At 42.9% G+C, this 24,128-nt stretch overlaps 1 protein-coding gene across 5 annotated transcripts in view; it reads right to left on the bottom strand.

The window, feature by feature from the left end:
- LOC109871609 (rho GTPase-activating protein 12) overlaps positions 1 to 24,128 on the bottom strand; it is a 138,521-nt gene that overhangs the window by 54,737 nt on the left and 59,656 nt on the right. The window contains exon 1 of one of the 5 annotated variants that reach the window (XR_004205800.1): positions 20,565 to 20,888. The exons of the other annotated variants lie outside the window; for them this stretch is intronic. The gene's annotated coding sequence lies outside the window, so the exon portion shown is untranslated. Of the gene's footprint in view, positions 1 to 20,564; positions 20,889 to 24,128 lie in introns of those variants that run through there. 5 annotated transcript variants of the gene reach the window in all.

Here is a 24,128-nt window from a genome sequence, read left to right as displayed (position 1 = left end):
TTCTGTAGTGTATGCAAAAAATGCACAGTGGTTTAATAACCATCCTGTGTATTTGATGTCACAGATAACCGTCAATGCAACAGAACACAGGCCCCATACAGTCATAACACTAAGTACTCCTACACAGAGTGATGATGAATGTGCAGGGGGAGGAGTGGCCCTTCCCTTCGGGAGTGGGAATTAGAATGAGTTCTAATTCACTAATTCTAAATGTCATTCTAATTCTATGGGACTACCATACCAACATGACTACCTTCCTGCAAGCAGAGTTCCCCAGTGACACAGCTCATCCTTGTCTGTGGCCCAAAATGGCATCCTTTTCCCAATGTAGTACACTACTTTTGACCAGAGCCCTACGTCCCCTGGTAAAAAAGTAGTGTACTAGAGAATAAGGTGCTATTTAAGACACAGTACTGTAGGAACCAAACACCCGTCATTACACAGTCTCATGAAAAAGACCCATTATTGGCCCTCATGCATGATGGCCTGTACTGCATGGGTGGGTGGGGGACCCAAGTCCAATGCCACTGGATCCTGACGACCGTGTCGGTAGGTGCGTAACCGACTGGGAATAGTGGGCCTGTAGGATGGGTCTGCATACCAAAGAGAACTACAACCACAGGCAGAGTCTAACATTGAAACCTGGACATTAGATATTACAGGCTGAGATAGAGTCAGGGAAAGACACAAGCATAGATCAACAAGGAGTGAGTAAAAGAGCCACTATGCAGCCAGTTTAGTGGGTGAAGAAAAGTAATACTATAGGCTAGAGAGACGGTTGTTTATTGCACAGAGACACAAGGAGTAAGGAGAAGAGATAACACGTGTGTGCTGTGAACAGTCTGGGAGCAGGCATTCATGTCGCAGACAGACACAACAATGGTTCCTCATAGACCAGACGGAACGATGGGGTTATAGAAGAAAGAGTGGGCAACAGAAAAGAGACTGAGTCACGACTGGACCAGGGCATGACGCAAGAGGCTTGTTCTTCAGGACGACATCATACGTTGTATTAAAGGGGGGCTGAACGCACCGACTCCACATATGTTTTTCTGCTGCTCATTAAGAAAACCGAGATTTGGCTTGTGGTTGTGGTTCGATGTTGGTGTGCTATGTTCGCATATCGTACCCTGGCAGTTACTGTTGTTTGTCCCTCTTGTGTCAAGGTAGCAACAACATAGCCAATATCACTTCCTCAAAATAGTCTGAATTAATCTAAGATAAATCAAGAAATTTGTAATTAATGTAGAGTGTTTTTTCAGAGGAGATTTTAGTAGCACAATTTTACAGTAAACCAAATTGCATGAAAAACTAGCCTAGTCAGTGCACTGCTGACAGTATCAAGTCAGCTGCTGCTGGCTGCGCTCAGCACTGTTTTCAGAGAACATGTCTACAACTTCATCATCAGCAAGCTGTCAACATATCATAAATAAGCTACATGTTGTTTATCAGTGCCCAAAATCACTAGCTAGCTAAGTTCCATCTCCGTGTTTGCTAATGAAGATTGCTAGTAGTAGCTAGCAGGCACATTGAACTGATTTAGCTAAATCTTATCAAGTCACTGGCGAGTGGCAACGTGTGCGCTTCGGTGTCTTATTATTCTCACTATCTGTTACCAAGAGTGTGCATCTGTCTGGCAGTGGTTCAGAGCAAATCATGTTTCAAAATAGGTTGCGGATGGACATAAGATGCTCACGAATGGGTTTCGAATGTTGGAATAGTGACAAGGGACAGTTGGGGTGCAAGTGGACATCGTCTCAATTCTCCTTTCTCCCAAAACAGTGGCAGACTGGAGTGATCACTATCAAACACATCAACAAGTGGCCACTCCATCAAGGGCTTAGAGACAAGTGTTCTTTCAACAGAACACTGGCGACGTCTTCTGTCAACAAGTCCGAGACACTGCGTAATGGGACAGGTCTTTCTCACTGTCTGGAGTCTACGTTTGGATAGAGCCCAATCAGAGCAGTCGTTGTTCCAAACCCAAACCTCATGTAAGTCGTGAGGATTTTGCTGTGGAATATACAGATTATAATACAAAAATTATCCTACTTAAATCTTTTGGTCAATTTTCGGACTAATATTGATTCCACAGTTTAACAAACCATACGACTCCATGCACAACGATGCCACCTTTGGGACGGCAGGTAGCCTAGTGGTTAGAGTGTTGGACTAGTAACCGAAAGGTTGCAAGATCGAATCCCCGAGCTGACAAGGTAAAAATGTGTCGTTCTGCCCCTGAACAAGGCAGTTAGGCTGTCATTGAGATTAAGAATTGGTTCTTAACCGACTTGCGTAGTTAAATAAAGGTTAAAAAAATTAAAATAAACAAGGACTACTTTTAACAATACACACTAAACTACAGTACGTGAAGTGGATTTACAGCCAGTAACAGAATTTCATCATGTGTCCCGATCTGTACTACACAGAAATGCTTAATAATGAATATTATGAGTATTTTTCAACGTCCATAGACGTCCGGTGTCGGTCGGTGAGGATGCTGGTTACAGTAGATGGAGAGAGAGGGGGCTCATGGGTAGGAGTCCGTAAGAGCTGGGAGAGGTGACATTAACCTTTTCACCCTCTTGCTTTGACCACCAGAAAGAAAAACAAAAACAGTTATCAGCAGAAGTTCCGTTACCAATTTTTCATCAATTCTGTTACCAATATTGTAACAACGTTTTGAGTTATCACTTAACTGACAAACAAAATTGTTATCAGTGAAAACACGAATTAATTGCTAAACTATATATACAAAAGTATGTGGACACTCCAAATGAGTGGATTTGGCAATTTCAGCCACACCTATAGCCAACAGGTGTATAAAATTCAGCACACTGCCATGCCAGCTCCAAAGACAGACATTGGCAGTAGAATGGACTTACTGAAGAGCTCAGTGACTTTCAACATGGCACCATCATAGAATGCCACCTTTCCAACAAGACACATTTCTTCCCTACTAGACCTGCACCGGTCAACTGTGAGTGCTGTTATTGTTGTGGAAAATGGCTGAGCCAACAATGGCTCAGCAGCGAAGTGGTAGGCCACACAAGCTCACCAAATGGGACCACCGAGTACTGAAGCGCGTAGCATGTAAAAATAGTCTGTCCTCGATTGCAACACTCACTACCGAGTTCCAAACTTCCTCTGGAAGCAACATTAGCACAAAAACTGTTCGTCAGGAGCTTCAAGAAATGTGTTTCCATGGTCGAGCAGCCGCACACAAGCCTAAGATCACCATGCGCAATGCCAAGCATCATCTGAAATGATGTAAAGCTCATTGCCATTGGACTCTGGAGCAGTGGAAACTCGTTCTCTGGAGTGATGAATTAGGCTTCACTATCTGGCAGTCCGACGGACTAATCTGGGTTTGGCGGATGCCAGGAGAATGTAACCTGCCCCAATACATAGTGCCAACTGTAAAGTTTGGTGGAGGAGGAATAATGGTCTGGGGCTGTTTTTCATGGTCCGGTTACTGTAGGCCCCTTAGATCCCGTGAACAGGAATCTAAATGCTACAGCAAACAATGACATTCTAGATGATTCTGTGATTCCAACTTTGTGGAAATAGTTTGGGGAATTCCCTTACCTGTTTCAGCATGACAATACCCCCTTGCACAAAGTGAGGTCCATACAGAAATGGTTTGTCGAGATCGGTGTGGAAGAACTTGACTGGACAAAGCCCTGACCTCAACTCAATAGAACACCTTTGGGATGAATTGGAACGCTGACTGTGAGCCAGGCCTAATCGCTCAGCATTGGTGCCAACCTCACTAATGCTCGTGGCTGAATGGAAGCAAGCTCCAACATCTAGTGGAAAGCCTTCCCAGAAGAGTGGAGGCTGTAATAGCAGCAATGGGGGACCAACTCCATATTAATGCCCATGATTTTGGAATGTATTGTTCGACGAGCAGGTGTCCACATACTTTTGGTCATGTAGTGTAGGTCTACCTTTACTTCTTACCTTTGTGAGGGAGAGAAATTAGCAACTATGGTGAAAGATATGTGGATTTCATGAGGGAGAGAAATCTGAAGAATGTGGATTTTTGGTAATGGAATTACAAGACACAAGGCAATGTTTCTTAAACTTAGAGAAGGAAGAAAAACACATCCTAAACTAGATACAGTATAAGTGTTAATATTAGTTGAGGTCTTTACTTCAACATTATTGTGTTTTGAAGAATTTCTAATACCTTTTCTGGAACCATAGATGTTTTCTAGTAAAGCAAAGTCTTTGCTTATTTCTCATTCTTTGGATGTTAAAATGGTTGAAAAGTGTTTGTCTCAATAAAAATCATTTACTTCGCTTTAATTTGACCGCCAATTAATTATTCTCCTATGAACTTCAAAATGTTGGTGCTCATGGGTCCTTTTACATGAAAATGACCTAAGACTGAAAATATGACGGGAACTAGAGAGTCCTGTGTGCATAAATGATCACATTATCTAAATAATTACACAAGATTGAGGACATTGTACTTGTGCTTCACAAATCAAATCAAATGTATTTCTATAGCCCTTCTTACATCAGCTGATATCTCAAAGTGCTGTACAGAAACCCAGCCTAAAACCCCAAACAGCAAGCAATGCAGGTATAGAACCTTTCTCAGTTCAACTTCAATCAATTCGCCCATGCACACCAAGAAAGTATATACAGGAAACCCCAAACAGTCTACTAAACACACTAACCCCTAAAGGAAGATCAGTTCAACTAAAAGGAATCTAGGCTGACTCAAGATTACGGGCGTTTACTCACCAGTTGGGAGGAGTACAGCTAACAACAACACAGCAACATGTGCTTCCTGAAAGGCCAAACACCACCGTGCAGGAGAGCAGAGCCAGCATGACATGGCACACTATGACACTTCAGGATGACAGGGCTCAACGATTAGAGCAGCTCAGAGTCACATTATATTTGGAGCTGCTGTGACTGTGCTGTCCGTATTCTCTCTTCAAATAGGGCTGACATGAGAGGGACAATGTCTGTCAGAGAAACAGAAAGAGCCTCCCAGAGTGGTACTGACAGAGAATGTGTGAGAGTCTACTTGGCTAAAGGTTGTATGTGTATACTGTGTGTGTGTATAGTGTGTGTAGAGCTCAGGAACCGACTGATATCCTACTTCCCCACTGACACAGAGCTTTGATTTCTACTTATCTATAGCAGCACTGTCTTTGTGCCTCTGCTTAGAGTAATGTGTTTAGTTCACCTACATTCTGTGTTCGCTGCATCCCACAGAAAACTGAGTCAATACATTGGTCTTGCTCAACTGGTTTTGAGGGGTGTTTTTGTTCAGTGTTGCCAACCAGAAATACATGTTTGGCAGTTCGGGTTTAAATGACAGAAATTCTGAATGGAAAGATAACGGTTTTTCAAGGACAGTTGAGATTCTCAACACGCAAGAATAACTATGAATCAAATCAAATCTGTCAGAATTGCACTTCAACGTACCTTGGCTATGCCTGCCTGGCTGCCGACGCTATCCATTTCACATTCTATCCCTGATCGAAAAAAAGCCCATCCATAAACTACTTCAAGGCTATAGCCTAGTGTATACTTTTTCCTCTGCAATCTGTGTCTCAAATGGCACCTTATTCCCTATATAGTGCACTACCTTTGACCACAAGATCCTCTGGTCAAAAGTAGTGCACTATATAGAGAAGAAAGTGCCTTTTGGGATACATCCTAAACTGTGACTAGATTAATGAGAGTAGCGTGGTGGGAGAGACAGTAGGATGCTTAATATTTACTGTCTAACTGCGGCCAGCCTTAGAGCCACATCCTCTTGATGTATCACCCAGCAGTTGTATCTGTCAGCAGAGAGGAGAGGAGATAAGGTGGAGGAGAGACAGCAGCAGCAAAAGGACAGGAAGTAGAGAGGTGTTGAGAGACGCTGACGCAGTGACTGCTCTGTCTCTGGCTGCATCTCAAATGGTGCCCTATTTCCTAGTGCACTACTTTTGATTGGGTCCCAGAGCAGATAGGGTGCCATTTGGGACTCATACTCTTTTTCTGTCGCTAGTGTCTCAACCTTGGTGATGCTCCTGTGTTTTGGCAAGAGCCTGATAATCAGCATCATGTAGTGGCCATGCCCTCCCTCCTACTCAGACCAAGGTCAAGAGAGATAGAACACAGAGGGAGAGAGAAAAAGGGGAGAAAAAGAAAGAAGGCGAGAGAGAGCGAGAAAGAGAGAGAGAGAAAGAGAGAAAGAGAGAGAGAAGATCAGCTCTCTACCAGCCTGCCCTACTCCCAACCACAGTAGTAGTGCGAGAGGCGGGCCATTGTGGTGTCTAGTCCTGCTGGATACTGCTGCCTGGGAAAAGTCAACAGATCAGGTGTCCTGGATTCAACTCTTCTTAAATACCACTTCCATGTGCTAGCTACTAGCTAGACTGTCTGCCTGGGCATTTGCTGGATGATTTTATACCTTGCTAGCCTATTTCTTGCCCAGCTAAATGTGTTCGACATGGCTGTGTGGCCGATACAGACCTAGACCTATATAGCCAACTCAGGAATTCAATGCTCCTGAAGAGCATTGCCAAGTGGTACTTCTGTGTTAGTTTAGGGTCTGGCGCTTAAGACAAATTAGACATTTTACTATGTCCAAAGAACCATGGCATGATGGTGGTCACTGGTCAGGGGCATTATTGTACTAACAACTAACAAGGTAACAACTAAAGTAGTGCACTACATAGGGAATTGGGTGCCATTTGGGACTCTGTTTGACCTTGTAGTATTTGCTTGGTCATTGGAGTAATTGCAGACTACAGTCCTCTCTCTCCTCAGAGCCAGGCCCTGGAGATTCCAGCTGTGTGTGAAAAGGTACCCTATTCCCTTTATCATGCACTACTTTTGGGCCCTGTAGGCTCTGCTCAAAAGTAGTGCACTATATAGTACATTTCAGAAACAACCTCAGTCTGCCCTGAGAACCAACCAACCAACCAACCAACCAACCAACCAACCAACCAACCAACGCCTGGCCTCTTCTGGAAGACCAGCTAGCTACACCAGCTAACAAACAGCCTGTCTGCCTCTCTGTCTGCCTTCCCTCTTTATTCAATTTGTTGATTTCCCCTCCTTTTTCAATTTCACATTTCTCCGCTAGCAGGGCGGTGGTGAGATAGACGGCGGGCATAAACGGCAGCCATTCATAAAACCGTTAACGCCGCTCTCTGAGGAGAAAACACAAATTGTTTGTGAAAGGCAGCATCTGGTGATGGTTTTTCTCCTCGCCCATTTGTTTGATGAGCCGCTGATAAATATATGGCATTAAAATAGCTGTGGTGTTACTAGAGGTGTGCTCTGCATATCCTCACAGTACTCAACACTATCCTACTGTTCTAAGGGCCTCCGCTAAGGATGTCGAGTTGCTTTAGTCCACCTTGGTGAGGTGAGGCAACTACTGGTTATGAATTACTGTAAATCATTTACTTTTAATCCAACAGGCTTGCAAACATATGTTGATACAAATATATTTTCCCTTCTAAATTCCTGTTCTCCCTGCCTCAAAGGTTTTAGTAGGTGAGGTCTTGACATGCCACTGGCTGGCTGTGTGGGATCTGACTTAGCACCCTATTCCCTAAAGTGCACTACTTTTGAACAGGGCCCATGGGGCTGTGGACAAAAGTAGTGGACAGTATATGGGTGCCATTTGGGACACAGTGATAGTTGTATGTTCCCTCCCTCATACCATTCCTCTCTCCTCAGGTAATAAAGGCAGGGGTGTGCTGTTATAACATGCGCCTGTGGATAGGGAGGAGGGACACGTGGCTTTAAAAAAAAAAATCTTTCTGTTGCTTGAGGAGATAAATCTTCCCATACTTTTTTTTTCTTCAATATTTCAGAAGAGGGGGACAGGTTGTTACATGATGCTGTTTAAGACAGGGAGAAGAGGAGTGTGAAATGGGTCAGAGAGAGAGAGAGCGCGAGCGAGCGAGGTGTACTAACTGTAGATTCTGAGGAACTGGAGCAAAAGAGTTGGCCTGTTTTCTGGGTCTCTCTCTCTCTCTCTGCACAGTAAGGCCCAGGCAGGCTGGTTAAAATTGGAACTCTGCCTGCGATGATCAATTACTCTCTCAGGGGAGTCCGACTAGGGTTTCTAAGCTAACCCACATCAGCCAGCCAGTACTGAGTTGTTGGTGACAGAGGGAGAGGCTGCGCTGCGGACTGACCTACTCTCACACTGCAGTGCCTCTGAACACAGATAATGTTCCAAAGGATTAGGGCTGGTACTCAGAGGCAAACTAGGCACAGAATGGACACTGTGTGGTGCAGTAGCACCATAGAAGACTCAAAAGGATCAAGAGGAAGAGGAGTAGAATGAAGGCAAGCCCAACAGAAGAATCTGTGATCTAAGATTGAGTCATGCATAGACAGTCATGGGTAAGAAGGTGTGAGGAGATTTGACCAGGAGGGACCTGACAGTAAACCAATCAGACAGCAAACACAGACCAGTCACCTCCTGACTGTAAACCAATCAGACAGCAACCTCAGATCAGTCACTTTCTGAGCTGAGTTCTGTGATTGAGTGTTACTGTTTCTGTCTGCAGCTTGATTGAGAAGGGTCAGTCCTTAGTGTTTTGGCTTGGTACTATCTTTCAATCACTAAGGCCTGGTTTTCATACAGCTTAGAGCAGTGATGGGCAACTTTGATGGGGATGGGGGCCACAAGAAAACTGAATTCATCATGAGGGGCCACAGTGGCTCACGGGTCTGTGTACCAACATCCATACCACACATGCAGTCAGAGCCAGCCGTAGCCTTATGGGGGCCACCGGAAATTGGTGGTATTCTACTATGCTACTCTCAACAGTAAGTTGAGAACCCGACTGAGTTCCTAAGTATATACAGTACCAGTCAAAAGTTTGGACACACCTTCTCATGAAAGGGTTTTTCTTTATTTTTACTACTCTCTACATTATAGAATAATAGTGAAGACATCAGAACTATGAAATAACACGTGGTGTCAAGGCAAAGGGTGGCTATTTTGAAGAATCTTAAATATAAAATATATTTTGATAGGTTTAACACTTATGGTTACTACATGATTCCATATGTATTATTTCATAGTTTTGATGTCTTCACTATTATTCTACAATGTAGAAAATAGTACAAATAAAGAAAAACTCTTGAATGAGTAGGTGTGTCCAAACTTTTCACTGGTACTGTATATTTTGGGGGAAATTGATCCGCAGGCCTGGTCCGCCAGGTGCCCATCCCTGGCTTAGAGTGAGATTATGAGATTCTCATAGTCGTCATCAGCTCCAACTGCTAGTGTCACTGGTTCACTGCCACGGTCATAATGAGTAAGATCAATCTCACTCCATAGGACCTGATTCACAAATGGTACCCTATTCCCTACATAGAGCACTACCTTTGACCAGGGCCCTCATCAAAAGTAGTGCACTATAAATGGAATAGGATGCTATTTGGGACGCAGTTCCACTGGAGTGTGGAGTGAATGAATGAGAGCCGTCAAGCTGGAACGTTAATATGACCACACAAGGTCAAGGGTCGCGGGATGAAGAGACTAGTCTGTTCATCGGTCCGCAGTGGAATAAGGGAGTTTCTTAGCTCTGCCTCACCACCGATTGGATGATAGGTTTGGTATAAGGCTGTGATTTCTACTCTAGATTGCTTGAATAGGCACTTGAAACTGGTATAAAGATTCAATGAAATGTTGTTCACTGATAAAGACATTAGATAAGAATCATAAAAGGCACCTAGCCTGTTGAAAGCATCCAGAGCCCTATGGGCACGGGGCAAAAGTTGTCAGTGTTTTCCATACTTTCCCCACGTCATAACAACAAGGGTTGACTAGTTTAAAAAAGGTCCCTTTGCTATCCATAAAAATGACAAGGATTCGAAGCCCATTTCGAGACTTGCCAGTGACCGCTAAAGTGACTCGTCAGTGTAGCCTAGTGAATGCTCTTTTTGAACAGAACCTTTAGGTGAACATCAGGAACCGCGAGAGAGACGCTCATTTAGCGCCTTCATTTGTATACTGGTAGACCACTTCTGCTTTCTGGCGATTATCTGCATCAAATGTTATTTGTCGGTTAGGACATCTACTTTGAGCATGACACGTACTTTTTCCAGCAATTGTTTACAGAGAGATTTTTTCACTTATAATTCACTGTATCACAATTCCAGTGGGTTAGAAGTTTACATACACCAGGTTGACTGTGCCTTTAAACAGCTTGGAAAACTCCAGAAACTGATGTAATGGCTTTAGAAGCTTCTGATAGGCTAAATGACATCATTTGAGTCAATTGGAGGTGTACCTGTGGATGTATTTCAAGGCCTACCTTCAAACTCAGTGCCTCTTTGCTAGACATCATGGGAAAATCAAAATGAAATCAGCCAAGACCTCAGAAAATAAATTGTAGACCTCCACAAGTCTGATTCATCCTTGGGAGCAATTTCCAAAAGCCTGAAGGTATCACGTTCATCTGTACAAATTATAGTACGCAAGTATAAACACCTTGGGACCACGCAGCCGTCATACCGCTCAGGAAGGAGACGCGTTCTGTCTCCTAGAGATGAACATACTTTTGTTGCGAAAAGTGCAAATCAATCCCAGAACAACAGCAAAGGACCTTGTGAAGATGCTGGAGGAAACCGGTACGAAAGTATCTATATCCACAGTAAAATAAGTCCTATCAATATAACCCGGAAGGCCACTCAACAAGGAAGATGCCACTGCTCCAAAACTGCCATAAAAAAAATCCTGATTACGGTTTGCAACTACACATGGGTACAAATTGGAGAAATGTCCTCTGGTCTGATGAAACAAATATATAACTGTTTGGGCATAATGACCATCGTTATGTTTGGAGTAAAAAGCGGGAGGCTTGCATGCCGAAGAACACCATCCCAACTGCGAAGCACGGGGATGGCAGCATCATGTTGTGGGGGTGCTTTGCTGCAAGAGGGACTGGTGCACTTCACAAAATAGATGGCTCATGAGGGAGGAAAATTATGTGGATATATTGAAGCAACATCTCAAGACATCAGTCCGGAAGTTAAAGCTTGGTCGCAAATGGGTCTTCCAAATGGACAATGACCCCAAGCATATTTCCAATGTTGTGGCAAAATGGCTTAATGACAAAGTCAAGGTATTGGAGTGGCCATCACAAAGCCCTGATCTCAATCCTACAGAACATTTTTGGGAAGAACTGAAAAAGCTTGTGGAATGGGCCAAAAGTCACCCAATTTATTGTGGGAAGTTTGTGGAAGGCTACCCGAAACGTTTGACCCAAGTTAAACAATTTAAAGGCAATGCTACCAAATTGAGTGTATGTAAACTTCTGACCCACTGGGAATGTGATGAAAGAAATAAAAGCTGAAATAAATAATTCTCTCTACTATTATTCTGACATTTCACATTCTTAAAATAAAGTGGTGATCCTAACTGACCTATGACAGGGAATTTTTACTAGGATTAAATGTCAGGAATTGTGAAAAACTGAGTTTAAATGTATTTGGCTAAGGTGTATGTAAACATCCGACTTCAACTATAGGTAGGGGTAAATTGACTAGCAGCAACGTATGTGCTGAGTGTGAAAGTGTATGCAGTGTGTGTGTAGGCATATGCAGTATGTGTGTGCATGTGCATGTGTGTTGGGGTGTCAGTGTAAGTATGTGAGAGTCCAGTGTGTGTGCATAAAAAGGTCAGTGCAAAAAAAGGTCAATGCAGATAGTCTGGGTAGCCATTTGATGAGCTATTTAGCAGTCTTGTTTATAAGTCTTATGGCTTGGAGGTAGAAACAGTTCAGGGTTCTGTTGGTTCCACACTTGGTGCATTGGTACTGCTTACCATGCGGTAGCAGAGAGGAGAGTCTATGGTTTGGATGCTGGACTCCTCTGACACCACCTCGTATAGAGGTCCTGGAAGGCAGGGAGCTTTGCCCCGGTGATGTACTGGGCTGTACGCACTATCCTCTATAGCTCCTTGCGGTCGGATGCCAAGCAGTTGCCATACCAAGCGGTGATGCAGCCAATCAAGATGCTCTCGATGGTGCAGCTGCAGAACTTTTTGAGGATCTGAGGGACCATGCCAAATCTTTTTAGAATCCTGAGGGGGAAGAAGCATTGTTGTGCCCTCTTCATGACTGTGTTGGAGTATGTTTGGACCAAAATAGATCCTTAATGATGTGGACACCGAGGAACTTGCAGCTCTCGACCCGCTCTACTACAGCTGTAGAAAACGCCCATGGAGTTGGTGGAATAATCCTTTAATTCATTGCCATTTACTCAGCTGGGCCAGGGGCGCTTTAATTAGGTCAGGTGGTAATGTCCGACAGATCTCAACTCCATAAAAGGAGGAAATTGCCATCGCCTGATCTCGCTGCTTTCTCTTCCTTAACTCCATCTGATCCAGAAGTTCTGTGCGTCCATGAATCCACGTAAGTCCACCGACTCTGTTACCTTTCATCTGAACTATCTGTTGCGATCTGGAGATGGGCCATCAGTTATTGTTTATAGTTATTACCGCGGAGCGCGGCTTGGAGCGCACGCTTCAAACATATTGTGTAATGTGAATTGTCAATGATCACGGCCCTACGGATCCTCATAGGCCAATTATGCAATCGATATGGTTCATATGTATTGAAATTAATTATATGTACACATGAAGACAATTGAAAGACCGAAATGAGAAACGTCATTGTTTGCTAACTGATTGAATTTGAATAACTGTATTGTATAACCATTCACAGTTTGTATTCTTTCATGATTTATGATAAATAATTACGAGCCTAAATGACTCATGGATGATTACTATTGACTTAATGAACTGGACTGTTGAACTCCCTAAATTATGTTAATAATGAATGATATAATTTGATCTTTGATTATGAATTTGATTGGAAACATATTATTTGTTTCCTTTGTGATGCAGCACAGACTACTCAGTAAATATACCACTTTATGGTTAAAGGAATTCCTGCCTCAGTCTCATCCATTCCTCTGTCACCTGACACGTGACCACCTGTTCACCTTCACTGTCAGCCATCCTACCTGTCCAGCTACCCACACAGATTCCACTAATCTTTCAACAGCCCTGTCTTTGTGAATGGGATTGTGCTCTGCACTCCGTTTCCTGTAGTCCACGATAAGCTCCTTTGCCTTACTGACGTTGAGGGAGAGGTTGATGTCCTGGCACCACACTGACAGATCTCTGTCCTCCTGCCTATAGGCAGTCTCATCGCCATCGATGATCAGTCCTACCACCATTGTGTTGTCAGCAAACTTCATTGTGGTGTTGAAGTTGTGCATAGCCACGCAGTCGTGGGTGAGCAAGGAGTACATGAGGGGACTAAACACACCCCCCTGAGGGACCCACGTGTTGAGGGTCAGCGTGGCTGATGTGTTGTTGCCTATCCTCACCATCTGGGTGCAGCCTGTCAGGATGTCCACGACCCAGTTGCAGAGGGAGGTGTTCAGTCCCAGGGACCTTAGCTTAGTAATTTAGTAATGAGCTTTGAGGGCTCTAAGGTGTTGAACCATATTGAATCCTCACTGCAGGAACATTAGGAAGTGGAGCGAGAGCCTCACTCTGGTCCAAAATATGATACAAAAATAAACAGATTGATGGTTATAAAAGCTAATGATAGTTATATGGCATTATTAAGCAGGTGTTAAACATGGGGTTTGAAAGCAGCAGTTGACTTCTCCATTGTCGACACTAATCAAATCAGTAGGCCTATATATATATATATATATATATATATATATATATATATATATACATAAAATAGTACCATATAAGTAACACCTGCTTTGTTCTTCAATCATACCTGTACAGTAGGTCTATTCATGGTTGCCTGACTTTGTATACAATGACATTCTGCCCATGTTAGCATTTTCAAAATAAACCATTTCCTGCAATTCTATATTGTTTCTCAACCGGGAATCTATGTTAACTTGACAGAACATAAAACATTTTTTCTTAGGTTTTTACCACAATAAACTAAATTGAAAAGAGTAGACTAGATTTAGTTAGGCCCTATGGTTTACATTTCTGTGGTGAAGGGAAGGGAGCCCCTAAACCAAACTACCATGCATGCGTATCCCAATGCTCTCCCTCACCACCACCCACTAGCTTAAATGTCAGAGCACTCTTAGCACAGCATAATTTCCATTTACAAAATAAATGTAGATTGGGGCCCTGCCCATGTGTAGGGATGGGCATGAGCGATCAAGTGCTGGAACGGACGTCAAAGCCCGATCTTTAACCAGAGATTGCTTTTTCAATTTTTTATATAATGTAAAACTTTTGTGGAATGTGCTTTGCAGCTTCCAAAACGGGCAAGGGAAATGTTTGTCTTGAAGACAACGTTCATTTGCTTTTACACTAGTGTTCCATTTGTACATGTGCGCTTGCGGGGTAAAACAAAAAATAAACCGAGCATCACACTGATCATCTCCCTAAATTATCTTTCCCCTCCATGTCTCATTCACTCAATTGTGTTCTGACCGCTCCCTCCACACACGTGCTAAGGGTGCAAGCACAAGCTCCGGTTAAGCCTATAGAAATAAATGCTTATTATAATGTATCTAACTGATGGGGTACACAAGCTATATTCCTTGCCAAATGACGACAGTTATCACAAATTCAAAATAGACTGGTTGATTGAAGTAGGAAAATTTGTTTCAACAAAGAGCTGCAGATTTGGAATAATTGCATCCTGTCTATTTTCCGCTTAAGCTACTTTGCAAGCTGCTCGTGCCATTTAGAATGAGTTAACCTAGGCTATAACCCCCCCTAAATAAAGACAGTTTCCACACTGAAAATATGCACACAAAAAATTGTTTGATCCATTTGAAATTTCCAAAGAAGAATAAACTAAATCGAATGTGTGCATATCGAAAAGACAGATTTTGGTTTGAGCCCCGTTTCAAATGTTCACCCTTTGAGAATAACTGTTCAAGGCATAAGAGAGGTGTGTCACTTCGCACTGGCAACTTTTCTCCATTTGGAAAAATATTCTGTTATATTTTATTCTGTTGTATTACATCATGTTTCTAATTTTTTTACAATAAAATAGATCTGACTTGACTGTGATAAGGGCTGAGGAAATACGAGTGTCTTGTCTGCTAAATGAACAAAAAAAGGCTATGCCATTGCACGGCCTTAGGCTTCTACAAGCAAGCTCCACTGCTGAGGTCACCACCTTTTTGAAGATTGAGTTCCATGATATAATTTAACCAATTGATATTATGGTTTCAATAAATTAATCTTAAATGGCACTTGCTTTTTTATTGAATGAATATATATACACACCCTTGTAAAACTGACCATCCTACCAATCCTCGACTTCGGCGATGTCATTTACAAAATAGCCTTCAATACCCTACTCAATCAATTGGATGCAGTCTATCACAGTGCCATCCGTTTTGTCACCAAAGCCCCATATACTACCCACCACTGCGACCTGTACGCTCTCGTTGGCTGGCCCTCGCTTCATACTCGTCGCCAAACCAACTGGTTCCAGGTCATCTACAAGACCCTGCTAGGTAAAGTCCCCCATTATCAACGCTCGCTGGTCACAATAGCAGCACCCACCTGTAGCACACGCTCCAGCAGGTATATCTCTCTGGTCACCCCCAAAACGAATTCTTCCTTTGGCCGCCTCTCGTTCCAGTTCTCTGCTGCCAATGACTGGAACGGACTACAAAAATCTCTGAAACTGGAAACACTTATCTCCCTCACTAGCTTTAAGCACCAACTGTCAGAGCAGCTCACAGATTACTGCACCTGTACATAGCCCAACTATAATTTGCCCAAACAACTACCTCTTTCCCTACTGTATTTATTTATTTTGCTCCTTTGCACCCCATTATTTCTCTCTACTTTGCACATTCTTCCACTGCAAATCTACCATTCCAGTGTTTTACTTAATATATTGTATTTACTTTGCCGACATGGCCTTTTTTTTTGCCTTTACCTCCCTTATCTCACCTCATTTGCTCACATTGTATATAGACATATTTTTCAACTGTATTATTGACTGTATGTTTGTTTTACTCCATGTGTAACTCTGTGTTGTTGTATGTGTCCAACTGCTTTGCTTTTTCTTGGCCAGGTCGCAATTGTAAATGAGAACTTGTTCTCAACTTGCCTACCTGGTTAAATAAAGGTGAAATAAAAAATAAATAAATAAAATATGGGTCAATTTAGCACATTTAGCACATTTGTTATGTGTGATGGTTATGATAAATCAGGCATTGTTGCAATCTGTTGGCATATAGATAAATGTGCACATATGTTTTAAAAAAATATTTGCATAACAAGAAATCTAAATAGTCGAACAGTCAAAAAGTGTCAAATACCCATACTGTATGTACTTACAGTTGTCTGAGAAATGACAGTGTACTCTGAAATTCCTCATTTTCTGATGTGAGGAATGAGGTCTGTCTCTGCTTGCCTCTAAGTTTGAGTCACTGAATGACTAGGCAGAGTGTATAGCGCTGCTCAAGGATTGATTTGGTTAGGCTCGGTCTTCCTTGAAAACAGGAGGTGTGTAGATCCCAAACCATATGATTGTTTGGGTTCGTACCGATTCTTGAGCTGGCAGCATTTATGGAACCAGTCCAACCAATGATAAATTCATGAAATCATCCCAAGATGGCACTAACAGTCTGCAAAGGGGACATTTGTTTATCACCAGCTAATACTTACAGCACCAACAAAATACTGGACACACAACAAAGGACAGCCAGTCGCAGACAATAAAACACAGAGCTGCATCATATCAGCTGCAGTGAAATGTTCTCTCTCTCTCCCCTCTCCTGTGCAACAATAACATTAAAATCCACAAAGCAATATTACAAACTATTCCGTCCAGAACACATTATTATTACACCCCCCCCCCCCCCAGGTTATTCTCACCAGCCAGCTGTCCAAACAAATGTTACATAGCCTCATTTCGTCCCGGGACGCTTATGTAATATGGCATGCGCTTTGCACACACACCCTCTTAACTTAGTCACCACCCCGCGGCATGCCATGCAATCATCCCTATCAAGACCAGATCAAACCATGAATCTCAAGCGCCCAGTTAGTCACTGCTTATTGATGTGCAGCAGATCTTGTAAGAAAATTGTCCTCTTATCTTTCAAGAAATTCTATGGGCAGCTGTGATTGGGATGTTAAAGAATAAACAATTAAACAAAAGGACCAGCCTGTGGTACCTGGATGGGTTTAAGCCCTACTCAAGCGCAAAGCAGCCACATCAACTGTGTGTGTGTGTGTGTGTGCAATGCATTTGTGTATAGCATAGTGTGTGTGCAATGCATGAATGCATGTGTAGCACTACTAAGCTCAAAGTTACATGTATACATGCTTACAGAGCTTGTGTGTAATAATGTGGTATTTTATGTCACAAATGAAGTATAATAAAATACTGCGGGACAATAAAGATAATGGCCTAGTGCTCACAGTGCAGAGACAGTATATTTTCATTTGAAATCCCCAGCTGCCATCAGCGGCTTGTTGTGCATCGGTTTGCTTTGTGATGACGTAAACTACTAAAATTAGCTGAATGCACTGACTTAAAGTCGCTCTGGATAAGAGCATCTGATAAAACAGGGGTCTTTAACCTATTCTTGCCCAGGCAAACCAGTGACCCAGGGACCCCCATCCTAAACGCAAAGAAACGTCCCTTTTTCAGGACCCTGTCTTTCAAAGATAATTCGTAAAAATCCAAATAACTTCACAGATCTTCATTGTAAAGGGTTTAAACACTGTTTCCCAGGCTTGTTCAATGAACAGTAAACAATTAATGAACATGCACCTGTGGAACGATCTTTAAGACACTAACAGCTTACAGGCAGTAGGCAATTAAGGTCACATTTATGAAAACTTAGGACACTGAAGAGGCCTTTCTACCGACTCTGAAAAACACAAAAAGAAAGATTCCCAGGGTCCCTGCTCATCTGTGTGAACGTGCCTTAGACATGCTGCAAGGAGACATGAAGACTGCAGATGTGGCCAGGGCAATAAATTGCAATGTCCGTACGGTGAGAAGCCTAAAACAGCACTCCAGGGAGACAGGACGGACAGCTGACACGTGTAACAACACCTGCACAGGACGGGTACATCTGAATATCACACCTGCGGGTCAGGTACAGGATGGCAACAACAACTGCCCCGAGTTACACCAGGAACGCACAATCCCTCCATCAGTGCTCAGACTTTTACCTTTATTTAACCAGGTAGGCTAGTTGAGAACAAGTTCTCATTTGCAACTGCGACCTGGCCAAGATAAAGCATAGCAGTGTGAGCAGACAACAAAGAGTTACACATGGAGTAAACAATTAACAAGTCAATGACACAGTAGAAACCAAAGGGGGAGTCTATATACAATGTGTGCAAAAGGCATGAGGAGGTAGGCAAATAATTACAATTTTGCAGATTAACACTGGAGTGATGAATGATCAGATGGTCATGTACAGGTAGAGATATTGGTGTGCAAAAGAGCAGAAAAGTAAATAAATAAAAACAGTATGGGGATGAGGTAGGTGAAAAAGGGTGGGCTATTTACCAATAGACTATGTACAGCTGCAGCGATCGGTTAGCTGCTCAGATAGCTGATGTTTGAAGTTGGTGAGGGAGATAAAAGTCTCCAACTTCAGCGATTTTTGCAATTCGTTCCAGTCACAGGCAGCAGAGTACTGGAACGAAAGGCGGCCAAATGAGGTGTTGGCTTTAGGGATGATCAGTGAGATACACCTGCTGGAGCGCGTGCTACGGATGGGTGTTGCCATCGTGACCAGTGAGCTGAGATAAGGCGGAGCTTTACTCACAATAGGCTGAGAGAGGCTGGACTGAGGGCTTGTAGGCTTGTTGTAAGGCAGGTCCTCACCAGACATCACCTGGCAACAACGTTGCCTATGGACACAAACCCACCTTTGCTGGACCAGACAGGACTGGCAAGAAGTGCTCTGCACTTGACGAGTCGCGGTTTTGTCTCACATGGGGTGATGGTTGGATTCGCGTTTATCGCCGAAGAAATGAGCGTTACACCGAGGCCTGTACTCTGGAGCGGGATCGATTAGGAGGTGGAGGGTCCGTCATGGTCTGGGACAGTTCGTCACAGCATCATCGGACTGAGCCTGTTGTCATTGCAGGCAATCTCAATGCTGTGCGTTACAGGGAAGACATCCTCCTCCCTCATGTGGTACCCTTCCTGCAGGCTCATCCTGACATGACCCTCCAGCATGACAATGCCACCAGCCATACTGCTCGTTCTGTGTGTGATTTCCAGCAAGACAGGAATGTCAGTGTTCTGCCATGGCCAGCGAAGAGCGGATCTCAATCCCATTGAGCACGTCTGTGACCTGTTGGATCGAAGGGTGAGGGCTAGGGCCATTCTCCCCAGAAATGTCCGGGAACTTGCAGGTGCCTTGGCGGAAGAGTGGGGTAACATCTCACAGCAAGAACTGGCAAATCTGGTGCAGTCCATGAGGAGGAGATGTACTGCAGTACTTAATGCATCTGCTGGCCACACCAGATACTGACTGTTACTTTTGATTTTGACCCCCCCTTTGTTGATTTTGACCCCGCATTATTACATTTATGTTAGTCACATGTCTGTGAAACTTGTTCAGTTTATGTCTCAGTTGTTGAATCTTGTTATGTTCAGACAAATATGTACACATGTTAAGTTTGCTGAAAATAACGCAGTTGACAGTGAGAGGACTTTTTTAAAACTGAGTTTCTGTTAGCAATACTTGTCATAGCGTCAGGTGAACGATAAATGGCAAGGACAAGTAGGCAGCATTTCAAAATGAATAGACTAGGTTGATCGCTTTTCATAATTTTGACATCCACATTATAATTGGAAGTGTAAATTCTAACATAGCCTATTAGCTACATTTTCACTAGTAGCAGCTGTTCAGCTGGCTAAACAAAGGTTAGCCATGTGTTGGCAAAAATGAATGTCCAAGTCAAGAAAGCTTACCAGCAGTCAGTGGAACTGGTTCTTGTGGGTGCTTTTTTAAAGTCTATGTCAGATACAATGAGTGTAATTAGCTAAATATTAAGAGTTGAGAAATGAACTTGACATCATTTTCTACTGTAGGTATGTCAGTTCTAATGTGCACCTCTGTGGTGTGTTTTGTGTGTTTTGTCAATTGTATTGAGCCAATTAATAATACAACTTGACTGTCCCCAGAGGGTAATTTGGTTTGCAAGCAGAGGTAATATGTTAATTATACACAGTCCAAACAAAAGAGTTAAAAACAGATCACTTGAAAGACAAACTACTGTAAGCCCTGTGTTGACTTTCCTGTGTGTTGTTCCTGTTTGGTGTGTGTGTGTGTTCTTCTATCTTTGGTGGGGACATAAAATCCCCCGAAGTCCCCACAAGGATAGTAAAACAAGGAAAATTCTCCCTTGTGGTACCACATCCCCATGAGGATAAAGGTTCTTTAAACTTAGGGGTTAGGTTTAGGGATACAATCAGGGTTAGCGAAAACAGGAGTTTGAATGGTAAGTCATTGTATGTCCCCATAAGGATAGAAGAACATAACGTGTGTGTGTGTGTAACCAGTGGTCTTACCGTAACCGTCTCGTCGGTTGGGTACATGGCGTCCCTATTGGATTGATGCGGTGTTCGATCCTCAGTGTTCTATCCTGTGGTGCTGGTGCAGGGGCAGTGAAGAGACAAAAAATGCAGACCTCTCTCTCTCTCTTTCTACTCACTCACCGACTGACTATCATCGAGGAACACTAGATTGACACTGCTGCCTGTGCTAGGGAAGGACACTGCCAGCTACACACAGACCAATACACTTACATAAAACAGAAAGCACGCATGCCAAGCTCAGTGACACTACTCTCTCTGGCTGGTTTAACAGCCAGTTTCTCGCTCTCTCTCTCTCTCTCTCTCTCCGCTGCTGCTGCTGGCACCGTGCTCCAACCAATCCACATGCAATACCACTCAGCACAGCCCGTCCCATCCGTTACAACTCCCCCCACCCCGTACAATCTAATGCACACACACGCACCCGCAGATTTCCAATTCAAGCTCACAGAGGGATTAAGAAAAGCTTCACATAAGAGCGGCCACTGTGTTGGGCTGGGAATTGCCAGGGACCTCACGATACGATATTATCGCTATACTTAGGTGCCGATACGATATGTATTGCGATTCAATACTTAGATTTGATGTTCCAAACATATTGTTCACTATATGTCTGCTGCAGAGAGAGAGAGAAAGAGAAAACACATTTTGATCAGTCGGGGAAATAAAAGTGCTGAAAACAAGCCGGCTCACTATTTACAAAGAAGATGGAAAACAAGCTATAGGGATGAAAAATGTTGGCGCAGGTACAGACGACTAGCACTACCTAACGGTACCTACAGTAGCAAAAAACATATACTTTGAGTCAGATATCCATATAATATCATCCAAAAATCTATCTATCGATTTCCGCCCCATCTAAAAACAGAGCTGTTGGAAGAGAGCCGGAACAGAGGGGCAGAAGATTTTTTTTTTTTTAAGAGAGGGACAGATGTGGGTGGAGGGGGGGGACAGGGGACAGAGAGAGAGTGGGAGAGGGAGCTAGAGACAGCGATAAACAGAGAGTGTGAAGGAAGGAATGCAGGACACTGGGTGAGTCCCCATGATCACTTGTTCACTTTCCTTCATTGATTTGAAAGGAAGTGACTGGTATATGGAAACTCCAGCTAGCCCATGCCTACACCAATCCAATGTTTTTACATTTGTGATAATTTTACAGATCATTGGGATGTAGCTAAGCCCCTGAGCCTCCTCTACTAAGCTTACCCTACCCTTTGGTCTCTTACACAAGAGACTGAAGGGAGAGAGTGAAAGCGAGAGAGAGCGAGTGAGCAAACACAACACAGGAGTGGGCTGAGTGCCAGGGTCGCTCCCAGCAAGAACACAGAACACACCCTCCGCCTCTACAACAGGCACAGAGGGAAAAGGCTCAGTCCCACCTCTACATTAGGTCTAGATTGTGACATTCAACATTATGCACTACTACTGTACACTGTAGTACAACAGAGCGCAGGGGTTGTGCTTTATTTATCCAGCGTCGCAGAGTTGTAGTGCTGATTTAGGATAGGGCTGTGGTGATCATGACATTTTGTCAGCCGGTAATTGTCATGCAAATGAATGCCTTTCTCACGGTATTTCACCGTTAATGAAGAGAAACATATTTAGCATCTCCAGGCTTCCACACATACAAGCTGTTGATGCACGCCTTTGGAACATCGACATTTCAAAAATGGAATAAATCCATTTAATATAGCCTACACCATCACAATAATAAAATTATTTATTTAGTTGTGATAGGCCTATAACCCTGGGAATGTCTTAGAAATCCAAACATAAGAGTTGCATGATGTAATGTGATGGATATTTTATTGTGTGTACGAACATATTTTTAGCACAATTCTGCTTTTCTCTTCACCTACTTGGTTGGGTTCATGCGAGTGACTGATTGTAAGAAGGAGGAATCCACACTATCACTGATAAGCAATTTGGCAGTATGCCCAAAACATTGCTCTGGGAACTATAAGGAGTATCTCATTTTCAAGGTAAGAAGCCTGGTGTGCTATCAGTCAATCTCATGCAGGAACCAACCATGCTTATGATTTGTTTGTGTAGCAGTATAAAGGGACTGCGTTTTCATCAGGCTTGTATTGAGTTAGTGAACCTCTCCGGCTGTGATAAGATTGCTTCATTTACTTTTAATTTGAGTCCTCAGTGGTCCGCAACAATTCTGGCGTCACGAAACAGGATATTTGATCTTCTCGACATGATCCATCATTGAAGGTCTGAGAGCGAACACTGGTGGCGTATTCTTCAGAAGACCAGAGACGGAAATTCCCCTCTCACCAAAGAGGACGAAGGACCCACCCCGACCAGACCTCCACTGTGGGACGCATCCAGGAGGAAATACAACATCCACAAACTTCGAAGGACAACTCAACTGATTTCAGTAAGTCAATTTAACTTCACTAGGGTAGGGGGCAGCATTCGGAATTTTGGATGAAAAGCGTGCCCAAATTAAACTGCCTGCTACTCAGGCCCATAAGCTAGGATATGCATATAATTAGTAGATGTGGATAGAAAACACTAAAGTTTCCAAAACTGTTAAAATAATGTCTGTGAGAATAACAGAACTGATATGGCAGGCAAAAACCAGAGGAAAATCCAACCAGGAAGTACTATTATTTTGAAAGGCTGTTTTTTCATTGAAAGCCTATCCACCATACAAAGACTTAATACCCAGTTCACGATCTCTATGGCTTCCTCAACATGTGACCAGTCTTTAGGCATTGTTTCAAGCTTTTACTCTGAAAAATTAGGGAGATACACCGCTTTCAATGAGAGGACAGTGGAAATTTCCATCCATGAACAAAGCACGTGATCGGGAGGGCTTTCTTGTTTACCTTGTCCATTGACGAAGCTTTTGTCCGGTTGAAATATTATTGATTATTTATGACAAAAACAACCTGAGGATTGATTTTAAACATCGTTTGACATGTTTCTACTATTTTTTATTGTACTTTCACTTTTCGTCTTGGTTTTGAGAGCGCACATTGTGCCTTTGGATTTCTGAACTAAACGCACCAACAAAACGGAGGTATTTGGACATAAAGATGAACTTTAACGAACAAAACTAACATTTGGAGACCTGGGAGTGCCATCAGATGAAGATCAAAGGTAAGTGATTAATTTTAATGCTATTTCTGACTTTTGTAACACTCTCCTTGGTTGGAAAATGGCTGTATGGGTTTCTGTGGCTAGGAGCTGACCTAACATAATCGCAAAGTGTGCATTCACTGTAAAGCCTTTTTGAAATCTGACACAGCGATTGCATTAAGGAGAAGTTTATCTGTATTTGTATGTTTAACACTTTTTATCATTTTATCAATGTTTATGATGAGTATTTCTGTTATTTAATGTGGCTCTCTGCACTTTCACCAGATGTTTGTTTGAGACAATGCATTTCTGAACATAAGACTAATTTCAAATGAGCTTTTTGGACATAAAGATTAACTTTATCGAACAAAACACACATGTATTGTGTAACATGAAGTCCTGTGAGTGCCATCTGATGAAGATCAAAGGTTAGTGATTAATTGAATC

Source organism: Oncorhynchus kisutch, linkage group LG27, assembly GCF_002021735.2.
Source record: "Oncorhynchus kisutch isolate 150728-3 linkage group LG27, Okis_V2, whole genome shotgun sequence".
Taxonomy (NCBI): Eukaryota; Metazoa; Chordata; class Actinopteri; order Salmoniformes; family Salmonidae; genus Oncorhynchus; species Oncorhynchus kisutch.
Note: the sequence above shows the minus strand (reverse complement) of the source record. Positions and strands in the feature narration are given on the sequence as shown.